Source organism: Diabrotica virgifera, chromosome 4, assembly GCF_917563875.1.
Source record: "Diabrotica virgifera virgifera chromosome 4, PGI_DIABVI_V3a".
Lineage (NCBI taxonomy): Eukaryota > Metazoa > Arthropoda > Insecta > Coleoptera > Chrysomelidae > Diabrotica > Diabrotica virgifera.
The window spans coordinates 262,881,977-262,903,861 of NC_065446.1; the positions used below are offsets into that span (position 1 = coordinate 262,881,977).

The following is a 21,885-nucleotide window of genomic DNA, read 5'->3' on the forward strand; positions in this document are numbered from 1 at the left end:
CTGATTTCATTTTTATTTGAATTAATTTTAATTTCTATATTTATAAAACTGGTTGCCTACTTTCAATATAATATTAATGCAAACAGGTCACAGTTCTCTGTCGTTGGATAGATAGTATCTTGACGTATAGATGGCGCTGACAGAATAACTTTTAAAAATAAAGTTTATTTTTGAAGATGTCGCTACGGTCTAAAATTTAACATCTTTTGACAACAATCAACAGGCTGGCTTGAATGAAAACCAGCAAATCAGTTTCCTTTCTGACTTTCTGCGTGTGGTAGTGTGTTACCAAATCTTCGAAAGAGGTAAAAACGAAATATTTTTCTTGACTGAAAAGTTTTTAGCAAGTTGAAAAAAGACAGTGTAAAGTCGGTTATTGTGTACGAACGTTTGAAAAACTGTAGCAACAGTTGTAACGGGATTAAAACCGAGATTTGAGAAGTTGTTAAGTTATTTAAATAATGATGTTTACCATAATGATTTGATATAAATAAAAGTGCTGTAGTGCTCCCGAGAAATTATCAAGTTTTTGCGAAATAACTGGAGATTGTCATTCAGAGAATAATTATTGTAGATCATATTGGTATTTTTGCGTATGGTATGCAAATCGAACATTATAAATATTATCCATTTGCAGTTGGACTGTTGTAAATAAAACAGTTTTTATCGCTTTACAAATAGATGTTAAAAATAACTTTTTATTCGTAAATGATCACGTGAATATATACACAAAGGATACAATAATCGTCATCGTGTTGCTGGATTATCTTGGAGATTCTGAATAGCCGACCCAAATTCTTCGTTTTGGATTTTTTTTCGATCCATGGTAAGTCGACTTGTTGTTTTCTTTTTCTGTTGCTTGTTGTTTGTGACCTTTAAAAGTTTCGTCAACACGTGTAATTTTGATAGATTATGCGAATTTTAAAATGTAGGTAGAAAATGGTTTTTGAGAAACAAAACTTTCTAAATTATTCAAGATCGTGTCGTTTTGGCGGGTTTTAAATGAGACAAATGAAGAGCAAGGTGCATAGACGTACTTTTGGGGGATTTGGAGGAAAACAGTTATCTTATTTGTTGGATAAACAATAAGGTTCTGCATTAAATTGATGTAAAGTCATATCTTTGTTACAAATCAATTTTTTTATACTGTAGTGATTTACCCAATTTTTTTGATCTCTCCTATTATATCGTATCTCCCTCCAATTCTTTCTGATTCACTCCAATATTTTTTAAACTCTCCCCAATAATCGTTTTTACTCTATCCAATTTTACCTGTACACTCCAATTTTTTACTGTAAAGCAATACTGTAAAGATTGGTCATAAATTATACCGCAGATTCTGGGGTCAAAAATAGGTTGATTGAGCCTACCTTACCTTAGTACAAATGTGCACATAAAAAAAGTTACAACCCTTTGAAGTTACAAAATGAAAATCAATTTTTACCAATATATCGAAAACTATTATAATATAGAACTATTATAATATAGATTTCTGATTGAAAATTGAAAATATACATTTGGCATTCTTACGCCAGAAACATCTTAAACAAGCTGAAAATGCGAGCATTATCATAACGAAAACTTTTTTTATTTACGTATTAGAACTCAAGGGAGAGTCTACATATTTATGTTGAAAAATAAAATAACATTGTATATAAAAACCGGCTCGCTAATTTTTCTTGTAGGAGACTACTAACTCAGTGAGCTTTATAAGTAGACTGTTTTTACTATAGGGTGAATTTAAAATAAAACAAGCTGAAAATGCGAGCATTATTATAACGAAAACTTTGTTTACTTACGTATTTAAATTCATAATATGGAAAATTGCTATTATGAAAAGTTGTTTAGAATTAAAAATTTTGTTTTAATGTGCAATTATATCATTCTAATTTAAATGTTGTGAACTATAAAGGTACTTTACTCTTGATTGAAATTCATTTTTTTTATATCTACCTCGTATAAAATTAATAAAATTTGATATACACGAAATTTGATTTTTTTTTTGTATTTCATAGCTTTGTTCTTTTTAAGAATATCTATGTAATAATATTGTTGCTAAACAGGTAAGTGTCATTGTATACTTACGCAATAGTTAAACGCCCATTAGAGTCCGTTACGTAGGGGGGAGGGGGGGGGTCAAAAATCTTCAAAAATCACGTTACGTAATACTTGAACGCTCCCTTAGGCTTTCTTAACATTTTTCTTTTTGATTAATTTGCTTATGTTGGATAATAAAAAAGTTGGGTACTTTAACAACTAGCAACGTTCTTCATCAATACAGGGTGTTTATAAATAAGTGCGACAAGCTTTAAGGGGTAATTCTGCATGAAAAAATAATGATCGTTTGTTCTATAAACATAATATGTCCGCAAATACTTCGTTTTTGAGATACGGGATGTTGAATTTTTTCTTACAAACTGATGATTTATTTATTGCTCTAAAACCGGTTAAGATATGCAAATGAAATTTAGATTGTTTTAAGAGGTAGTTATTGCGCATTTTTTGACATACAATTAAGAATTTTATAAAATAAAAATGTATACCATTTTCACCAAGAAAGTGTACCAATAAGTTTTCAATTTAAAAATCTTTTAGTATTATTTTTAATATTTTCAATATTAATAATTTACTATTAGGATTGAAAACTACTTCGTCTTCGTCTAAGAATTTTATATTCACCATTGCCTTGCATACGGGTCATATTACCCGGTCATTTTACCCGTATGCACGCCAATGGCGAATATAAAATTCTTATTTGTATGTCAAAAAATTCGCAATAGCTACCTCATAAAACTTACCAAATTTCATTTGCATATCTCAACCGGTTTTAGAGCAATAAATAAATCTTCAGTTTGTAAGAAAGAATTCAACATCCCGTATCTAGGAAATGAAGCATTTGCGGACATATGTTTATAAATCAATCATCATTATTTTTCATGCAGAATTACCCTCTAAAGTTTGTCGCACTTATTTAGAAATACCCTGTATTGATGAAGAACGTTGCTAGTTGTTAAAGTACCTAATTTTTTTATTATCCAACATAAGCGAATGAATCAAAAAGCAAAATGTTAAGAAAGCCTAAAGCTACAAATAAGTTTTAATTTCAATCTTTTATATACGCTGAAATATTACACAGAGTGTTCCGAACATTGAGGAAAAAACACAGTATGATTGTTACACCCGGTATACAATGACATTTACATGTTCAGCAACAATATTCATTCATCGATATTCCTAAAGAATAAGGTTATAACATACTAAATCACTAAAATCGGACAACACGTTTAGGAAATACGAAACATCAAAAATGTCCCATTTTTAAGGTGGTGCGTTAATTTTGATGCTAAGTGTATGATGGTTGCATCATAAATCTTAGACCATGAAGAGCTTTTTATGAAGAATAACTTTTCTTCGAGAAATTAAAAATAAAAGAGTTATAAATGAAAATGTTGTTGGTATCCATAATTTGAGAAAAATCTTCAAATATTTTTTCCATTAGAAGGATTTAATTACACATATCAGACCATAATTTTTTATTTCAAACATTTCATATAGTCGGTTCACAACTTGCTAGTGAGTTTAGTCAGTAATTTTGCCAATTTGGCAAAAAAAATAATTACTAAATAATTAGTACTTTTGCCAATTTTGACAAAATTGGCAAAACCAAAAAATTACCTACTAAAATCGCTAGCCAGTTGTGTCTGAGTTTAGAGAACCGACTATAATAACAATTTTCATTTCATAACAAATGGAACACTCCATTTATCATTAGGTACTCCCATTAAAGGGTAGGCCGTATACTCGTATAAACCTTTTTAAATATAAAGTTGTTATTAAATTTTTGCTTTCAAAATATACTCAAATTGTATTTTTGAACATCTGATTTATTTTATATAATAATTAAATTCACTATCAAATGTCATTGATATTTTATTAATACTTAATTTAAAATTTAGTTTGACATCCACGTAGTGTCAAACTCAAATAATGTAATAAATAACCTATGCTTTGTTTAACAAATTCAGATTAAAAAACTAGCCTACTTACTAAATAGCAACGATCTGTGATTTGTTAAAGGATTGTGACGTCACATATTAGACTTTGAGGTCGATTATCTCGAAGACAGTTAGATACATCGAAATGCCGTTTTCAGATTTGGATTCAGAAGACAAAACTACATAAGAATCCATCGATAAATCTGCTCTAAGTATTGCAGGAGCGGCAACGCACTGACTTTGCGAATTTATAAACGAAAAGTTTTCGTTGAAAAAAAGTATAGTGAAAATAGTGCACTCCATAAAAATTTTATGGGGTTTTGTTCCCTTAAACCCCCCCAAACTTTTGTGTACGTTCCAATTAAATTATTATTGTGGTACCATTAGTTAAACACAATATTTTTAAAATGTTTTTACCTCCTTACATGTTCGCTAAATTACTTTCGACTCGGCTAAATTGGTTTAGACTAGGCCGTACTAGTTTATCCTGAAGTATGAGTCTTTATTATATTAGGATAAACTAGTTTGGCCTACGCGCGATAGGACAAACTAGTTTGGCCTAGGCCATACTAGATTATCCTAACGCACTTAGGAAAAACTAGTTTGGTCTAGGCCAAACTAGTTTGTCCTGAAATCGGGTTTGGCCGGTAACATACAAAGAATACTTGTAATAATCGTCATCGTGTTACTCCAGGGTAATAAGCTAGAAATAGACCATGTTCGGTTCGGGACACTCAAAGATCCAGGTAGCTGACTACTTTTTTATTTATTGTATACCTATACGAAGAAAACCTACCTGTTTCCTGCCTAGAGTTCGCGTCCGTTTTTGAAGTTATACTTCTTTACGCGCACTATGAGAGTGAATTTTTATATGTTAAAACCTACGATCCCGGCGCATGCGCATTATAACTTTGTTCTGATTGGATGTTCAAATGACATGTCAAAAATTATCCAATATGGAAGCTGTAGCGCAGCTGTGGTTTGGACGGTTGACGGTTTGGTTATGTATGGTTGTTGCGTTTTAAAATTTGTGGGAAGAGAAACAACAAAGGTTAGTTAATAGTTATACTGCCTTTTTAAATAGTTTTCATATTATATTTTTGAAGTTATATTTCAAAATGTTTTAATTTATGTATGTATCAGTCCAAAAAAGGTGTGGAAAGAATATATTAGTGTTTTTAAATATATTTTTCTGCAAACGTATTAAAAATGCAATTTTTAGGACTCCATAGGAGCGCTAAAAATGCTACTTTAAGGCACTAGTGCTTTAAAGATTTTAAGGCACTGCAGTTAAAAGTGAATTGTTAAATTGTGAAACGTCAAAATATTTATATTTCATTTATTAACATTAATAATACAACTTGCGCAATTTGAAAAAGGTGGTTTAAAAGGTTTTTTATTATAATTTTGTGTCTTTGGATTTGTCGTCTTTGGGCGTAAAATAATAAAACATCTATTTTTATATTTCACTTGTCACCGTGATGTATAATTATGTATATCTGAAAGGTAAGTTGCATGCGGCTTGATGGCCTTGTTGGTAGAGCATTGGACCAGAGATCAAAAAATCGCGAGATTGCGGGTTCAAATCCCGGACGATTCATATTTTTTTCTTTTTTTTTAATATTTGGCATTGGTAAGTTTTGGTTCATTTTTGGTAATTATTGTTAATTTTTTGTATTGTAATTGTTAAGTAGGTATATTTATTTCGTTGAAATTATATTATAATATGTAGAAGTATAACTTCTTAAGTGCGTACAAAGTACACACACATTCTTTTTTAATTATTAACAACTTGGTGCAAAAATCGCGATTTTTTCGATTTTTTGCACCCCATTCAAAAGCTAAATAGTTGACATAAAATTACAAAATTAAATTTTTTAGAACATTAAAAAACCTTCAAAATGCCGATTTTTGAAAGTTAAAAAGTTAATTTGTTGCTACGCAAACTGCAAAATAAGTGAAAATCGTTATTTGTTAATAACTTTTACTAAAACTACCTTAGAACTTTAGTGTTTCACCCAAAGTTGGGTATTGGGGTATTTAACAAACCCTCAAAATTTGAGACTGATCCATTAATTAGTTTAAGAGTTATTCTAATTGTTTATCCCAGAGACCTCTATTTTGCACTAACATAAGACAGAAAATAATGAAGATAGGGCAATTCTGAGTATGCCAAATGAAAGTAGAAAACTGATACTATCAAAATGTACTAAAAAAACGATAAAAAAAATTATCTAATATAGTCAAAAATCCTAATGCCAAATTTGTGAAATTTTGTAGTTTAAAAACATTTAGAATAACTCTAAAAATATTGTCCGTAGAAAAAGTCATTATTTCAAAATTTTACATATTAGAAAAGCTGGTATTTTACACGAATTTTTAAAAATGCAGTTCAATTGGTGACTAGTGGTAAGTGAAGGGGGAGCTGGGAGCCGACAAATGCACGACTTCAAAAACTAAAAAAGGCAACTTAAAACTACTATCATTTTTTATATCTCGGGATCTACTGAATATATTTTGATCGTTCTTGTTTTAATTTGTATGTAATTTTTCTGTACATTACAAATATGCAATTTGTCTAGGCATTTATTAATTAATAAACAGTCTAATTTGTTTAAACAATTTTTGAAAAAAATAATTTTTTCCCAAAAATCCATGATTTTAATCATACTATCGTTATTAATCATAGAAAAAGTTTACGTATACTTTAAAATAGATTATCTTTAATAAATAGATTATCTTCAATAAATAAATATCTAATAAAAATCATTTATTTATTAAAGTGTACTTTAACTTTTTCTGTGATCATTAATGATACTATGATTAAAAAGTAGATTTTTGTAAAAAATATTTTTTCAAGAATTTTTTAAACAAATTAGACTGTTTATTAATTAATAAATTTATAAACAAATTGCATATTTGTAATGTACGTAAAAATTACCTACCAATTAAAAAAGAAAGATCAAAATCCATTGAGTTGATCCGGAGATACATCAAATTATATTCGTTTGAAATTGCTTTTTCGGTATTTTAACTCGCTGGATTTGTAGGTTCTCCCTAGTAATCGTTTGCACTACATTTTTGAAAAATCGTAGAGGGTGCTGTGAAGGTATAATGTTTGTACAAATTTTTTAAGAAAAAATACAAATCCCATTCTTTAAAATGGCATTAATGAGATTCCTTATTTATTATAAACAAATTAGCTGTGAATTAAAAAAACATATGGCTAACTTTATCCCAAATGAGCCCAGGCTAAATTTTTTTTATTTCAAAATTCGTGTTAAAATACTATCTTTTCGAATATATAAAAAGATTGTTTCTACGGACAACATTTTTAAAGATATTCTAATTCTAAATGTTTATAAACTACAAAATTTAAAAAATTTGACATTGGGATTTTTGACTATGTTAATTATTTTTTTATCGTTTTTTAATACATTTTGATACTATCACTTTTCTACTTTCATTTGCATACTCAGAATTGCTCTATCTTCATTATTTTCTGTCTTATCTTATTGCAAAATAAAGGTATCTGAGATAAACAAATAGAATAACTCTTAAACTAATTAAAGGACCAGTCTCAAATTTTGAGGGTTTGTCTAGTACCCCAATATCCAACTTTGGATGAAACACTAAAGTTCTAAGGTAGTTTTAGTAAAAGTTATTAACAAATAACGATTTTCACTTATTTTGCAGTTTGCGTAGCAACAAATTAACTTTTTAACTTTCAAAAATCGGCATTTTGAAGGTTTTTCAATGTTCTAAAAAACTGAATTTTGTAATTTTATGTCAACTATTTAGTTTTTTAATGGAGTGCAAAAAATCGAAAAAATCGCGATTTTTGCAATAAATTGTTAATAATTAAAAAACGGACGCAAACTCTAGGCAGGAAACAGGTAGTTTTTCTTCCTGTAGGTCTACAATAACTAAAAAAGTAGTCAGCTACGTGGATCTTTGAGTGTCCCGAGAAAATCCTTATTAGCCTGGACTATTGCTGGATAATCTTGGAGAATCTGAATCTAAATAGCCGACCCAAATTCTTCGTGTTGGATTTTTTTTTCGATCCGTGGTAAGTCCTCTTGTTGTTTTGTTTTTCTGTTGCTTGTTGTATGTGACCTTTAAAAGTTTCGTCAACACGTGTAATCTAGATAAATGAATATGCGAATTTTAAAATGTAGATAGAAAATGGTTTTTGAGAAACAAAACTTTCTAAATTATTAACGATTGTGTCATTTTGGAACGAGAATGTATTTCGGCGAGTCTTAAAATGACAAATTATAAAAACAACCGTTATTAACACAACATGATGACTTCGTTTTTAACAATAAGTTACTACAAAAATTCCCCAAAACGTTTGTTTTTTGCAATATTGCGGTAAAAGTAAACGGCGAATCTCAAATTTGCTAATGCGATGTCGTTGACTATCCAAATGCGTGAATAACAAAGAATAGAAATTAAAATCAGAGCAACAATTAGATTTTTGATGAGTCATTTTTATTATAATTTTATAATTAGTCGAATAACGATAATACGACGTGCTAAAAAATGTTTGTGGTCAAATCGGCTTCCGGTTTTCCTATATTTTTGTTTATGAAATTTTATCGAGTAGTATGTATATATTCGAGTATTCGCGTAGTAGGTACTGGCTTTTATCGTATTAAGATATTATTAGACAATTGTGGAATATTTTGCGGTTATTTAGAGTAAACTGTTGATATCCGTGCAAAGACCAAAAAATAAAGAGTGATTCAGTGAAACAATACGATTTGACAACGCTGCTGACGATAAAATAGAGATGCCGCGGGCTTGTGCCCTAAACGTTGTGAATCTAGAAAGTGGGAAGTTTAGTTATAAATGGAGGCGTGGTCTTGTGAACAACGCGCATTTGCTGTGAAAGCTTATTATAAAAATGGTGAAAATTTTCTGCGTGTACAACGAGCATTTCGTTTACACTACCATTTGCCGCGGGTTAGGAACTTTGAAAGTAGTGGTTCAACTTCACAAAAAAGAGGTGGCAGTGTCAGAACTGCTCGCATATCACAGAATATTGAAACGGTGCCAAATTCATTACACGCGTGTGCTCAAAGATCCCTGTGACGACTCGCATGTAATGAATTTGACACCGCTTCAATATACTGGGGTGTGCGAGCAGTTCTGACACTGCCACCTCTTTTCTGCGATATTGAACCACTACTTTCAAAGTTCCTAACCCAAGTCTTAATAGCCATGTTAAGAATTGAGTTAGGAACTTTGAAAGTAGTGGTTCAACATCACAAAAAAGAGGTGGCAGTGTCAGAACTGCTCGCACATCACAGAATATTGAAACGGTGCCAAATTCATTACACGCGTGTGCTCGAAGATCCCTGTGACGACTCGCATGTAATGAATTTGGCACCGCTTCAATATACTGTGGTGTGCGAGCAGTTCTTACACTGCCACCTCTTTTGTGCGATATTGATTAATGTACCGAATTATTATTCAATCATTGTGACAGTAACCAAATACATTCATCAATGTCTAAAAGTTCGTTGAAACAAAAAATTAAATTGTTGTTACAACGAAATACTATTCAATAGTCACTGTTAATCAAGATTACGAACTAAATTTTTTTGAGTGTTTTCAACACATCTTCCCCCACAACCACTATTTTTTAAACGCAATAATATAAATCGTTTTAAAAAATTTTAATATGTTTGTGTATCTACGTGAATTTTACTGATCGAGCTTAATCGATTCTTCTTCCTCCTTTCTGTGGGTCAGTTCTTGTTTCCTGTAATTGCTGAAGATGGCTCGTGTTGGGCCGAAACGCATCCAATATTTTAACCTTCAATATTTTTTGAATAAAATTATTGTGCTTCTTTGAGTTAAGTGCGCCAACTTTGCTCTATTTTCTTTTCATTATTATCTAGTTTCTATTTCTCTTTGTCGACGTGAACTAATAAAGAGTGCCACGCCACATTCCATGGGATCCGTCTTTAGATGCCAAATAGTTTGTATATTACTTTATAAAGTTGATTTTGGAAGTTATACTTCTTTACGATCGAGGGTGAAATTGTATACTTCCCTGGCGCATGCGCAGACTGACAGTATGTAGTTCGTTGCTAATCTTTCAAATTATGTATGTATCAGCGCAAAATAAGTCATTTAACAAATATATTAGTGTTTTTAGTAAATATATATATTATAATTTTTGTGTCTTTGGATTTGTCTTCCTCGGGAATAAAATATTTTATAATAACAAGAATAAAAAACCGCTAAACGCCGTAAAAATGAGTGGCGCATAAAATATTCCAGCTACAAAAGATCTGATATGAATGTTACGTGGCGCGAAAATGGATTTTCATTTGATGCAAAACAAAATTCTAGTTTTATTTTAAAAGATTTTTCCATAATATTTGCTAAATTTGAAGTAAACGAGCCACAAAAGAGTAACTTTGATACAGTTTGAATTTTGAAACTCTTTTGTGGCGCGTTTACTTCAAATTTAGCAAATATTATGTAAAAATCTTTTAAAATAAAACTAGAATTTTGTTTTGCATCAAATGAAAATCCATTTTCGCGCCACGTAACATTCATATCAGATCTTTTGTAGCTGGAATATTTTATGCGCCACTCATTTTTACGGCGTTTAGCGGTTTTTTATTCTTGTATCAGGAGTTTTTCAAAGTTATTTATAAATTAAATGTATGAAGTTGAATGCAATGTTCCTCTATCAAGCTTTATAAATGGTCACCTTTGTTGCATTATCTCCCAAATCATCTAGTGTCCATCGAATGTACACTAGATTTTTTTCTATTCGAAATAGATTGAAAAAAAATATATTGAGATGGCCGGTAAATGAAGTCGGATTGCCCGTTGTCAGATCAAATTTAGCGTCGTAACCACTACAACTCATAAACCATTTGGGGAATAATCGTTAATTGGATTATACTTTTGTATCTTAATAACTTCTCTAAACGGCTTAACCGATTTTGATCAGTAAACATGAGTTTGAAACGTATTGACCAGTAGTATCTGATGGATCTAAGGTCAAGTATGATAACTGAAGCTATTAGGTACAGGAATTATTTAGCTTTCGAAACCGTTTTTCCCACAGAAAATAGATTTTATCATATTTATGAAGCCTATAACCTAAAAATTTGAATTTTCCCGGATATGAGGTATACATAGTTAGATTCGTCTTGAGTCCTTATACAAACGCTAAGTTATTGGCACAATTCGTACGTTGAAATGTTGAGTAATTGTCGAAAAACCAAAATTTTCAAAGTTTAGTTTTTCAGTTTTTCGGCTATACTGAGTCGTGTGTATGTCTGATCCTGACGGCTTGGACACCATATGAAAGCTTGAGTCAACACTATTGATTTGATATATTTGCGGTTCTCATGCCTCTTCTTGATCCGAATATATATACCCCCAAAAAATATGCCGTTTTGTACTTACAAAGTCCTATAGCTGGCTTATGGGTGGTCAAAAGTCACAAACTACACCGGTTCTAAATCGGCCCTGACCCCCTCTTTAAATACAGAGAAAAAATATCAAATCGGTTTAACTTTCAAACACACATAAATACATACATATCCACAAACATTTTCCCTTTTTTAAATAAAAATTGAGTCACATTTCTAAGCTCTATAACTTTTGAATGGTATAACCGATTTTCAAAATTAGACATGCGTTGGAAAGGTAATGATCAGTTCTATTAGGAACCGCAAAGGTTGGACTTAAATTTTCGAAGTTTTTGGGAGTTTTGGGGACCAGAACGAAAAACAGACACTAAATAGGAAGGGCCGTAAAATCGACACCCTTGGACCAAAATGGATGGTTGAATATTAATGGGTGAGTCTTTTTCTGAACTTGAAGATGGGAGTTGGCACAATTTTCAATTCAGTCAGATTTATAAAATTGAAAATTTCGTGTATATAATAGTGTCGCGTGTAGGGGAGTGTATTTCTGCGCCACTCGCGAGAACTGCCGTTATCTGGTAATCTTTCCGATATAAAACTAACAGCTTCGATAACTAATAAATCGAAAACTATTAATTTTATCAAAAAAATGTATAATGAACATTTTTTGTTTATAATTAATATTTTTACCAGCATTTGCGGTCAAAATATAAAAAAGAATTTCCACCCTCGAGATGAGGTGGCAACTACCCCCTTGGTAAAAGCGTCTTTCGACATCATATAGATTTTGATCCTTGGACTATCCACTACTTATTGTCAAATTTTTAAACAAATCTATCCATTCTGTAAAAATTGCGAAGTGAAAAATTTCAGTTCCTGGACTAATTATACCTTTGGAGCTCTATAATTTCTGAACGGCTTACCTGATGTTGATCACTAAACATGAATTTGAAACGTATTGACAAGTAGTATCTGATGCATCCAAGATGGAGTATGATAACTGAACGTATTACAGGAATTATTGTGCGTTTGAAAAACCGTTTTTTCCATAAGAAATAGATTTGATCATACTTATGAACCCTATAACTTAAAAATTCGAATTTTCCCAGATATAAGGTATACACCGTTAGACGCGTCCTGAGTCCTTCTACAAACGCTCAGTTATTGGCGCAATTCGTAGGTTGAAATTTTGAGTAATTGTCGAAAAACCAAAATTTTCAAAGTTTAATTTTTCAGTTTTTTGGCTATGGTGAGCAGTGCGTATGTCTCAGCTTGATCGCTTAAGGGCCATTTGAAAGCTTAACTCAACCCTATTAATTTGGTGTATTTGCGGTTTTTCTGTCTTTTCTTGAACCTAAGATATATACGCCCAAAAAATATGCTATTTTGTATCTACTTAGTCCTCTAGCTAACTTACGGGTAGTCAGAAGTCAAAAATTAGACCGGTTCTGAATCGGCCCTCACACCCTCTTGAAACACAGAAAAAAAGATTCAGATCAGTTTAACTTTTCCACATACATACATACATACAAACATACATATCCACAAACATTTTCCATTTTTTAAATAAAAATAGAGTCATATTTCTGAGCTCGATAACTTTTGGATGGTACAACCGATTTTCAAAATTAAACATGCGTTGGAAAGGTAATGATCTATGCTATCAGAAGCCGCAAAGGTCGGGCTTAAATTTTTGAAATTTTTGGGAGTTTTGGGGACGAGAACGAAAAACAGGCTTTAAATGGGAAGGGCCGTAAATTCCACACCCTTGGACCAAAATGGAGAAGTAACATATGGATGGACGAGTCTTTTCGTAAACTTTAAGATGGGATGTGGCCCAATTTTCCATTCAGTCAGGTTTAGAAAATCGAAAATTTCGTGTATATATAGTGTCGCTTGTAGGGGTGTTGTGCGCCACTGGTGAGAACTGCCGCTCTCTGTGGATAGTAAGGATATTTACTTTAAATTTTAAAGTATTTTTATACCTCACTTGGTCTATTAAATTTATCAGTATGTATGAGAAATTTTGTAAGCTGTCAATGCAAAGGGAGTTTAGCTCGGTGGTAGCGCGTTCGACCGGAGATCAAGAGGTCCTTGGTTCGAATCCGTGTGTTATCTAACTTTTTTTTATTTTAGTATTGTTTTAAGAAAAATTTTTGGAAAGTAGTAAGTAAAAATTAGTTTAATCTTTAAATACAAATAACCTGTTGAAAGTATATTTATTTCGTTGAAATCATATAATAGAAGTATAACTTCTTACGTGCGTACAAAGTCACACATTCTTTTTTTATATCTTTATCAATTTTAGCTATGCAATAACCGATAATTTGCCGGTAGACTTTGTTGTCCAGACCTGCTTAACCTTTCGATAATTACAGCCACATAATGTATACACTTTCTCACGATTTGGCAACCTAACCTTAATACATTTTTGGTTTACTGAAAGTCATTGAAAATATCGCAAAGCACAGCACCTACCAATTATACATAAATATCCGAGCACGACCATGAAATCGCCATTTTTTTGTTGAATGTAACGCTCAGGAATTATTTAGTTGCAGGAAAAAAATTCCACCGATGCTGTTCACTTTCAATGAAACTTTTAAACTTTAAAAGCCAGTGATGGAGCAGCTGCTCATGGTTTTGATGGCCATAGAGTCCACTGAACTTTTTTCGTAGCGAGATCGGTTTGAAAAGTAATAGTAGAAACGTTACTGGGACTCACTGAGTGCACTTCTATAACATCTATATATTAAAAACTCAGAACAAATACAATAACGGAGAACGTAATTAAAATAGTTCCGTAATTTCATTCTTTAGTCTAAATAGTCCAGGGCGTATCTGTTTTGAGATGGACGTTGAGAGGTGACTCATATTTTTTGCAGAAATTTCTTGGAATTAACTCATATAATAATAATATCCTCCCACTCAAAAATATCCGGAACATTGTTTAAATAATCAAAATGTCAAAAATGAAGGAAACATTCGATTATTTTCTTCGTTTTTTGATTATAACTTTCTACTATTACTTTTTGAAGTTATACTTCTTGACCGGCGATAGAGGGTGATTTTTTTATATGTTAAAACCTATCAGCCCGGCGCATGCGCATTATAACTTTGTTCTGATTGGATGTTCAAATGACATGTCAAAAATTATCCGATATGGCAGCTGTAGGACAGCTGTGGTTTGGAGGTAAAGGTAAACAAATGTATAATATATTAGTTTTATTGTTGTGAGGACAGAAACAAAAAAGTTTATAATATTGTAGTGACTTTTAAATAGTTTTTAAAAGCAACAGGTACGTAATAATTGTTAATGTATCATGGGTATAAACCTACCTATTTGATATGCCAAAATACATAGTATGTAATACTTTTATTTATATAATTTGATTACCATCAAAATTTCTATCAATATTCACCTAATATATTGTTTTTTTACTCTATGTTTTGTTGTATTTTTTCAATTCTAAATCATTTCAATTCAAAATTAAAATAATTTGATCAATTTTCAAAATATCAAAATATCACAAGTTTAATCCGTTTAGTTAGTCGATCTTCGTAAATAATGACACATAGTGTCCGTGGCTAAGCGGAGAAGGCGAATGAATTCCAATACCAACCGCTCTTATCAGCGCTGGTTCGAGTCCCAATAGAAACTTTCTTTTTTGTTTTTTTTTTTAATACATTTTATGATTGTAAGTATATTTATTATATAATTGTATTTTCAGAAAATACGTATTTAGTTAAAAAATTTTTCGACAATTAATGTTCAGACATCATTTGTGGCTTGTTTAATGTGTTTGTGTGTGTTTTATTCTTTTATTATTTTAATTTTTGGCACTGTTCTAATAAAAATGTTTGAGAAGTAGTAAGTATAAATTAGTTTAATATTTAAACAAAATATAAATAAAAAGTATATTAATTTCGTTTAAATCATATAATAGAAGTATAACTTCTTACGTGCGTACAAATTACACACACATTCATTTTTTAACTAAGTATGTATTCACTTCCGAGAAAAGTTGTACTGATATAAAAGTTACGTAATTGAATTTCCTACAATATAGGATTGGTTACAAATTTTAAAAATTGTCACCCTTGTTGCAAAATAGCAATAATTGCGAAAAAACCATAAAAAAACAAGTATTTGCATTTTACGTTTTTCAACAATTTGTGCTACACTTAAGACCTTCATATTTTACCTGGAAAAACTATATGATATAATAAAATCATACTCTAAATTTAATTTAGATCAGATCAATAGATTTTGCAAAATAAATTTTGCAATCCAGCTTTCGCAAAAAAAATTCATTTTTTCAAAATGCTGCAGGACTGAAAATAAAGCAGATAGCAAGTTGAAATTTTTTCTACATATAGAAGAATACTGTACCTTTCATTTGCAATTTTCAATATTAAAATTGGTTAACTACCACGGCGTCAGGAATTTTTTTAAATAAACATTAATTTTTGGTACTACGCGCAGGACAGTGGTGTTCGATTCACACAAGTTGATATCCACCAAAATTTCTTTAAATCTTTATCTAATATATTATTTTCTTACTCTATATTTTGTTTTATTTTAATATTTTAATTCCACAAAAATCAAACTAATTTGATTATTGTTAGTGAAATATTGTTTAAACAATTGTATATGTTTAAAAACAATAAACTTTTATTCTCTAAGTTAAAATATATGAACAAAGAAAGTTTTTGCCAAAAAAAGTGTAATTTCAAAGGACAGAGTATGTGTTTTTATTTTGCAATAAACAAATGTATTTATTTATATCGAAATGTACTAAAAATTAAAATTTATCAATCATTATCAAGGGTCATTGGAATGCCCAATCAGAGCAAACGTATCCGCTGTCCTGCGCGTAGCTCCAAAAATTAATGTTTATTTAAAAAAATTCCTGACGCTGTATTAGTTAACGTATTTTAATTTTGCAAATTGCAAATGAAAGGTAAAGTATTATTCTATATGTAGAAAAAATGCAACTGGCTGTCTGCTTTATTTTTAGTCCTGCAACATTTTGAAAAAATGATTTTTTTTTGCGAAAGCTGGATTGCAAAATTTATTTTGCAAAATCTGTTGAACCGATCTTAATGAAATTCACAGTATTGTTTTCTTATATCATAAAGTTTTTTTGGGTAAAATATGAAGGTCCTAAGTGTAGCATAAATGGTTGAAAAACGTAAAACGCGCATACTTGTTTTTTATCGTTTTTTTCGCAATTATTGCGATTTTGCAACAAGGGTGACAATTTTTAAAATTTTTAACGAATCCTTTATTGTAGAAAATTTAATTACGCAACTTTTTTGTCAATACAACTTTTCTCGGAAATGAATACTTTTAAAGTTATAATCAAAAAACGAAGAAAAAAATCGAATTTTTCCTTCATTTTTTGACATTTTGATTATTTAAACAATGTTGCGGACCTTTTTGAGTGGGAGGATATCTCAAATATTATTATATGAATTATTTTCAAGCAATTTCTACAAAAAAATATGAGTCACCTCTCAACGTCCGAATGTACTAATACTTTTACAGATGCGCCCTGGTCTAAAAAACATCCTGACAAAAATGTTGGTCTGAACTTTGTAATACTTATACTCGATTTGAAAATGCATGATAGCACAATTAATGGAGAATTAATCTTACGGTCAATAGTCCAAGTAATGAAGCTTAAAATAGGACAAAACCTCGCAATTTTTACAGAATATATCGATTTGCTTGAAAATTTGAGAATAAGTAGTGGATAGTCCAAGGATCAAAATTTATATCATGCCAAAAGGCGCTTTTACTATGCTGGTGGTTGCCACCCCATCTCGGGGGTGGAAATTTTGTATTATAATTTGACCGCAAAAGTTGGTAAAAATATTTACTCTAAGCAAAAAACGTTCTATACATTTTTTTGATAAAATTAACAGTTTTGATTTATTCGCTATCGAAAGTGTTAATTTTATATCGAAAAAATCAATGTTTTTAATCAGCTTTCTGCTAATAACTCAAAAAATTTTCGTTTTATCAAAACAACTTTTCTTAACGAAAATGTAGCTTTTGAAAAAATGAACAAAGCCGTTTTTTTTTTGAAGTTATACTTCTTTAGGCACGAGGGTGAATTTTTACATTCCCTGGCGCATGCGCACACCGACAGTACGGTATTAGTCGCTACATCTTTTAAGTTATGTAGCGCAAATAAGGGGTGCGTGAAAAGAATATATTATTAGTGTTTTTAGTAAATACACTCACCGGCAGAGAAAACGGGCACCTCAAAAAATGGGTCATTTTTAATGTCTTGTATTTCCTAAACCTGATGTCCGATTTAAGTAATTTTTTTAATATGTTATAGCCTTATTCTTTATCAATATCGCTGTAATAATATTGTTGCTAGACAGGTACATTGTCATTGTATACAGGGTGTACGAATCAAACTGTGTTTTTTTTCTCAAACTTTGGAACACCCTGTGGAATGTTCTAGCTTTTATAAAATACTAAAATTAAAACCCAACTATAGCCACAGATTTTCTTAACATTCTGTTTTTTTATTCATTCGCTTATGTTGGATAATAAAAAAGTTAGGCACTTTAACAACTACCCCTGTTTTTCGTCAATACAGGGTGTTTTTCAATAAGTACGGCAAGCTTTAAGGGGTAATTCTGCATGATAAAATAATGACAGTTTGCTTTATAAACTTATGCCCGCAAATACTTCGTTTCTGAGATAGGGGGTGTTGAAATTGTTCTTACAAACTGACGATTTATTTATTGCTCTAAAACGGTTTGTGATATGCAAATGAAATTTGGTAGATTTTAAGAGCTAGTTATTGCGCATTTTTTGGCATACAATTGAGAATTTTATATTCACCATTGGCGTGCATACGGGATATATCTAAAATATTTATACCCGTATGTACGCCAATGGTGAATATAAAATTCTTAATTGTATGCCAAAAAATGCGCAATAACTACCTCTTAAAATCTACCAAATTTCATTTGCATATCATAAACCGTTTTAGAGAGATAAATAAATCGTCAGTTTGTAAGAACAATTTCAACACCCCCTATCTCGGAAACGAAGCATTTGCGGGCATACGTTTATAAAGCAAACTGTCATTATTTTATCATGCAGAATTACCCCTTAAAGTTTGCCGTACTTATTTAAAAACACCCTGTATTAACGAAAAACAGGGGTAGTTGTTAAAGTGCTTAACTTTTTTATTATCCAACATAAGCGAATGAATCAAAAAACAGAATGTTAAGAAAACCTGAGGCTATAGTTTGGTTATAATTTCAGTATTTTATAAAAGCTAGAACATTCCACAGGGTGTTCCAAAGTTTGAGAAAAAACACAGTTTGATTCGTACACCCTGTATACAATGACAATGTACCTGTCTAGCAACAATATTATTACAGCGATATTGATAAAGAATAAGGCTATAACATATTAAAAAAGTTACTTAAATCGGACATCAGGTTTAGGAAATACAAGACATTAAAAATGACCCATTTTTTGGGGTGCCCGTTTTCTCTGCCGGTGAGTGTATATTTATTATAATTTTTAGGTCTGTGGATTTGTCTTCCTCCTAATAAGTATTATTGATAATGTTTATTTTCAATTAATGTATCTGTCGCCGTGATTGTAATTCATCATCATCATCAGCCTCTCTCAATCCACTGCTGGACATAGGCCTCCCTTGTTTGTCTCCAAAGTGTTCTATCTTGTGCTTTCTGCATCCAGTTTTTTGTTGTCTTTCGTATATAAGTCGTCTTGCCATCGTATTGGTGGTCTTCCTCTGCTACGTTTATCGGCTCTTGGTCTCCATTCAACTAGTTTACGAGTCCATCTTCCGTCCTTCATTCTGGCAACGTGTCCAGCCCATTTCCATTTTAAGTTACAGCTTCTTTCAATGACGTATATGACTTTTGGTCTTAGCTCGTAGATCTTCGTTTCTAATCCTGTCTCGCAGAGTGGCCCCTATCATTGATCGCTCCATTTTTCTCTGCGCTACTCTTAGTTTTTGTGCGTTTTTCTTTGTGAGCGATAATGTTTCTGCATCATAGGTCATCACCGGTAGCACGCATTGGTCGAAAACTTTTTTCTTCATGTTAGTTGGTAGAGCATTCGCCTAGGGATCGAGAGGTCCCCTGTTCAAATCCGGACAAAGTCATATCCTTTTTTTTAATTTTTGGTATTCTTTTTGTTCTTTCTAAAATTAGTTTAATATTTAAATACAATACAAAAAAACTGTTTAAAGTAGATAGGTACCTATATTGATTTCGTTGAAATCATAATATGAAGTTAGATTATATTATAATAGAAGTATAACTTCTTACGTGCGTACAAAGTACACACACATTCTTTTTTTTTTAATTGTCTTCAAGACCAATAGTAATCGAGCTATAGGTACTTTAAACATGTTAGCTCTTCTTCGCCAAATGCTAAATATTGTAGTTTCAAACTCAAAACACGGGAAAACTACGCATTTTTCGAGGATAACTTGTTCAAACTAATTTACCATGTGTACCAAACACGACCCCCATGGAGGTGGGGTGGGGGGTTACTTTAAAATCTTAAGAGGATCGGAACGTATTTTCGGCTGCAATGCTATTCAAATGGGGATTCATTTTTTTCAAATCCTGAGAAAACTAATAAGTATTTTGGAAAAATTTAAACGCAGAATGAAAGATTACGTTATTAGCGAGGGCCGAAAGTCCCTGAGAACTTCTACAATGTTTATTTTAATAAGTTACAGGGGTGAAAAAACTAAGAGAAAATTTAGTGTGATTTTTAAATTCAAATATCTCATTCAAAATAAACTTTTTATTTATTCTAAGGGACTTTCGGCCCTCGGTAATAATTTAGTCTTTCATTCTGCGTTTAAATTTTTCAAAAATATTTATTGGTTTTTTCAGGATTTGAAAAAAATGAACACAATGCCGTGGTAATATTTTCCAAATCTGTCTTTGTCTTACAACGCACTCAACCGAATATAATATTGTCAGCATATATTGTCAGTCAGACACTGACAATCAGTGACAATTTTAAATATTTGACATTGCATCGGGAATATTTTGAGAAATTGATTAAATATTATTGATATATAGTGTATTTGATAAATAATTGATTTAAGACGTGAACTTAATAAAAAGTTATTTATTGTGTATTATTTGTGAAAGATCCAAGCAGAGAATACATCAGATATATCCTGTGATCCAAGTATTTTGTTGTTAGAGATGTTCAAAATTGTAAGCGTTCCAAAATAACAACATATTATTAAAAAATCACATTAACACTTTTCCTCTTTTCTCGATTGATTATTAGTTTTTGTTGTACAAATAAATTATTACAATCACTGAAAACATAGTTAGTGAAAAAATTATCACATTTATTAACTGAATTAATAATTTGCAATTATAAAAATAACAGTTATCCAAGAACATTCAAAAGCCATCTCTTTAAATTAATTATGACATTTTCAAGTAGAATGACATTCTAGTAATGTTTACATATCCACACCAGTGTGAATTTTACTACACGTAATTTGCCATGTAAAGACAGAAAAAGTAGGGATACACGTAAAATATTTGCGAATTATGTACCCATAGCCTTAAATAGGAGCCCCAAATTTTTATTCCAGATTTGGATTCTTTACGTAAAAATAAGCAACTTTTATTTGAAACATTTTTTCAAATTATTGATAGATGGCGCTATAATCCAAAAAAAGATTGTTGGAAATGGAAAATTAAATTAAAAATGGAAAGTCCCCACAAAAATGGAAAACTTTACTTAACTTTTTTTGGTTTTAGGACCTACTCTTCACAACCCAATAGGTCCCCAAAGCGCTCGAGTGGCTGCACATTTAGCATACTTCGCTCCCCTATCATTATTATTTATTCAAAACAATTAAAGGAGAAATTACGTCTGTTTCGAAAAATATCCCTAGACTTTTCCGATGTAAGTACAATATATGTAGTTTTTATTCGACGCAGATGGTGTACTATTCGCATCGCGATAAACTGACCTCTTGGTGGAATGATCACAGTTTGTATTTATGAAGAAATGACCCTTAACAATAATTCTTCTTTGGGAATGCGAAAGAGTGTTTGCTCTTTCAATGTACGGCAATTTAAAATGACATTAAATTAAGAATTATGTAGTCCAACGGAGTATTTATTCATTTATTAAACGAGCGAGTTGCACAGAAGAGACGGCCAGACCACTTGGCGTACTTGAAAAGATTTGCTGCTAATACGTTGTTAACATTCCCTTTTTGCCATTATATATATGGTAACCAAATTTTACTTTAATTATCAATTTTTTTTGTCATCTTTTCGGTGTAATTTTTAAAATAATTACCGAAGATGCTATAGCATCATCTATAGCCTAATAAAATAAAAAAAAGTCAAAATGTAAATTCGTACAGGTTAAAACAAATTTTATATCAAAGTTTAGGTGGGTACAAAAGATATTTTCAAGAAAGTAT

General features: G+C 31.1%; 1 protein-coding gene across 3 annotated transcripts in view; it reads left to right on the top strand.

Annotated features, from left to right (window-relative positions):
- The first annotated feature begins 256 nt into the window (after positions 1–256).
- LOC114325468 (receptor-type guanylate cyclase Gyc76C-like) overlaps positions 257–21,885 on the top strand; it is a 435,588-nt gene continuing 413,959 nt past the window's right edge. For 2 of the 3 annotated variants that reach the window (XM_050648929.1, XM_050648932.1), the window contains exon 1: positions 257–826. The gene's annotated coding sequence lies outside the window, so the exon portion shown is untranslated. Of the gene's footprint in view, positions 827–8,020; positions 8,065–21,885 lie in introns of those variants that run through there. The other variant, XM_050648931.1, reaches the window with a different exon arrangement.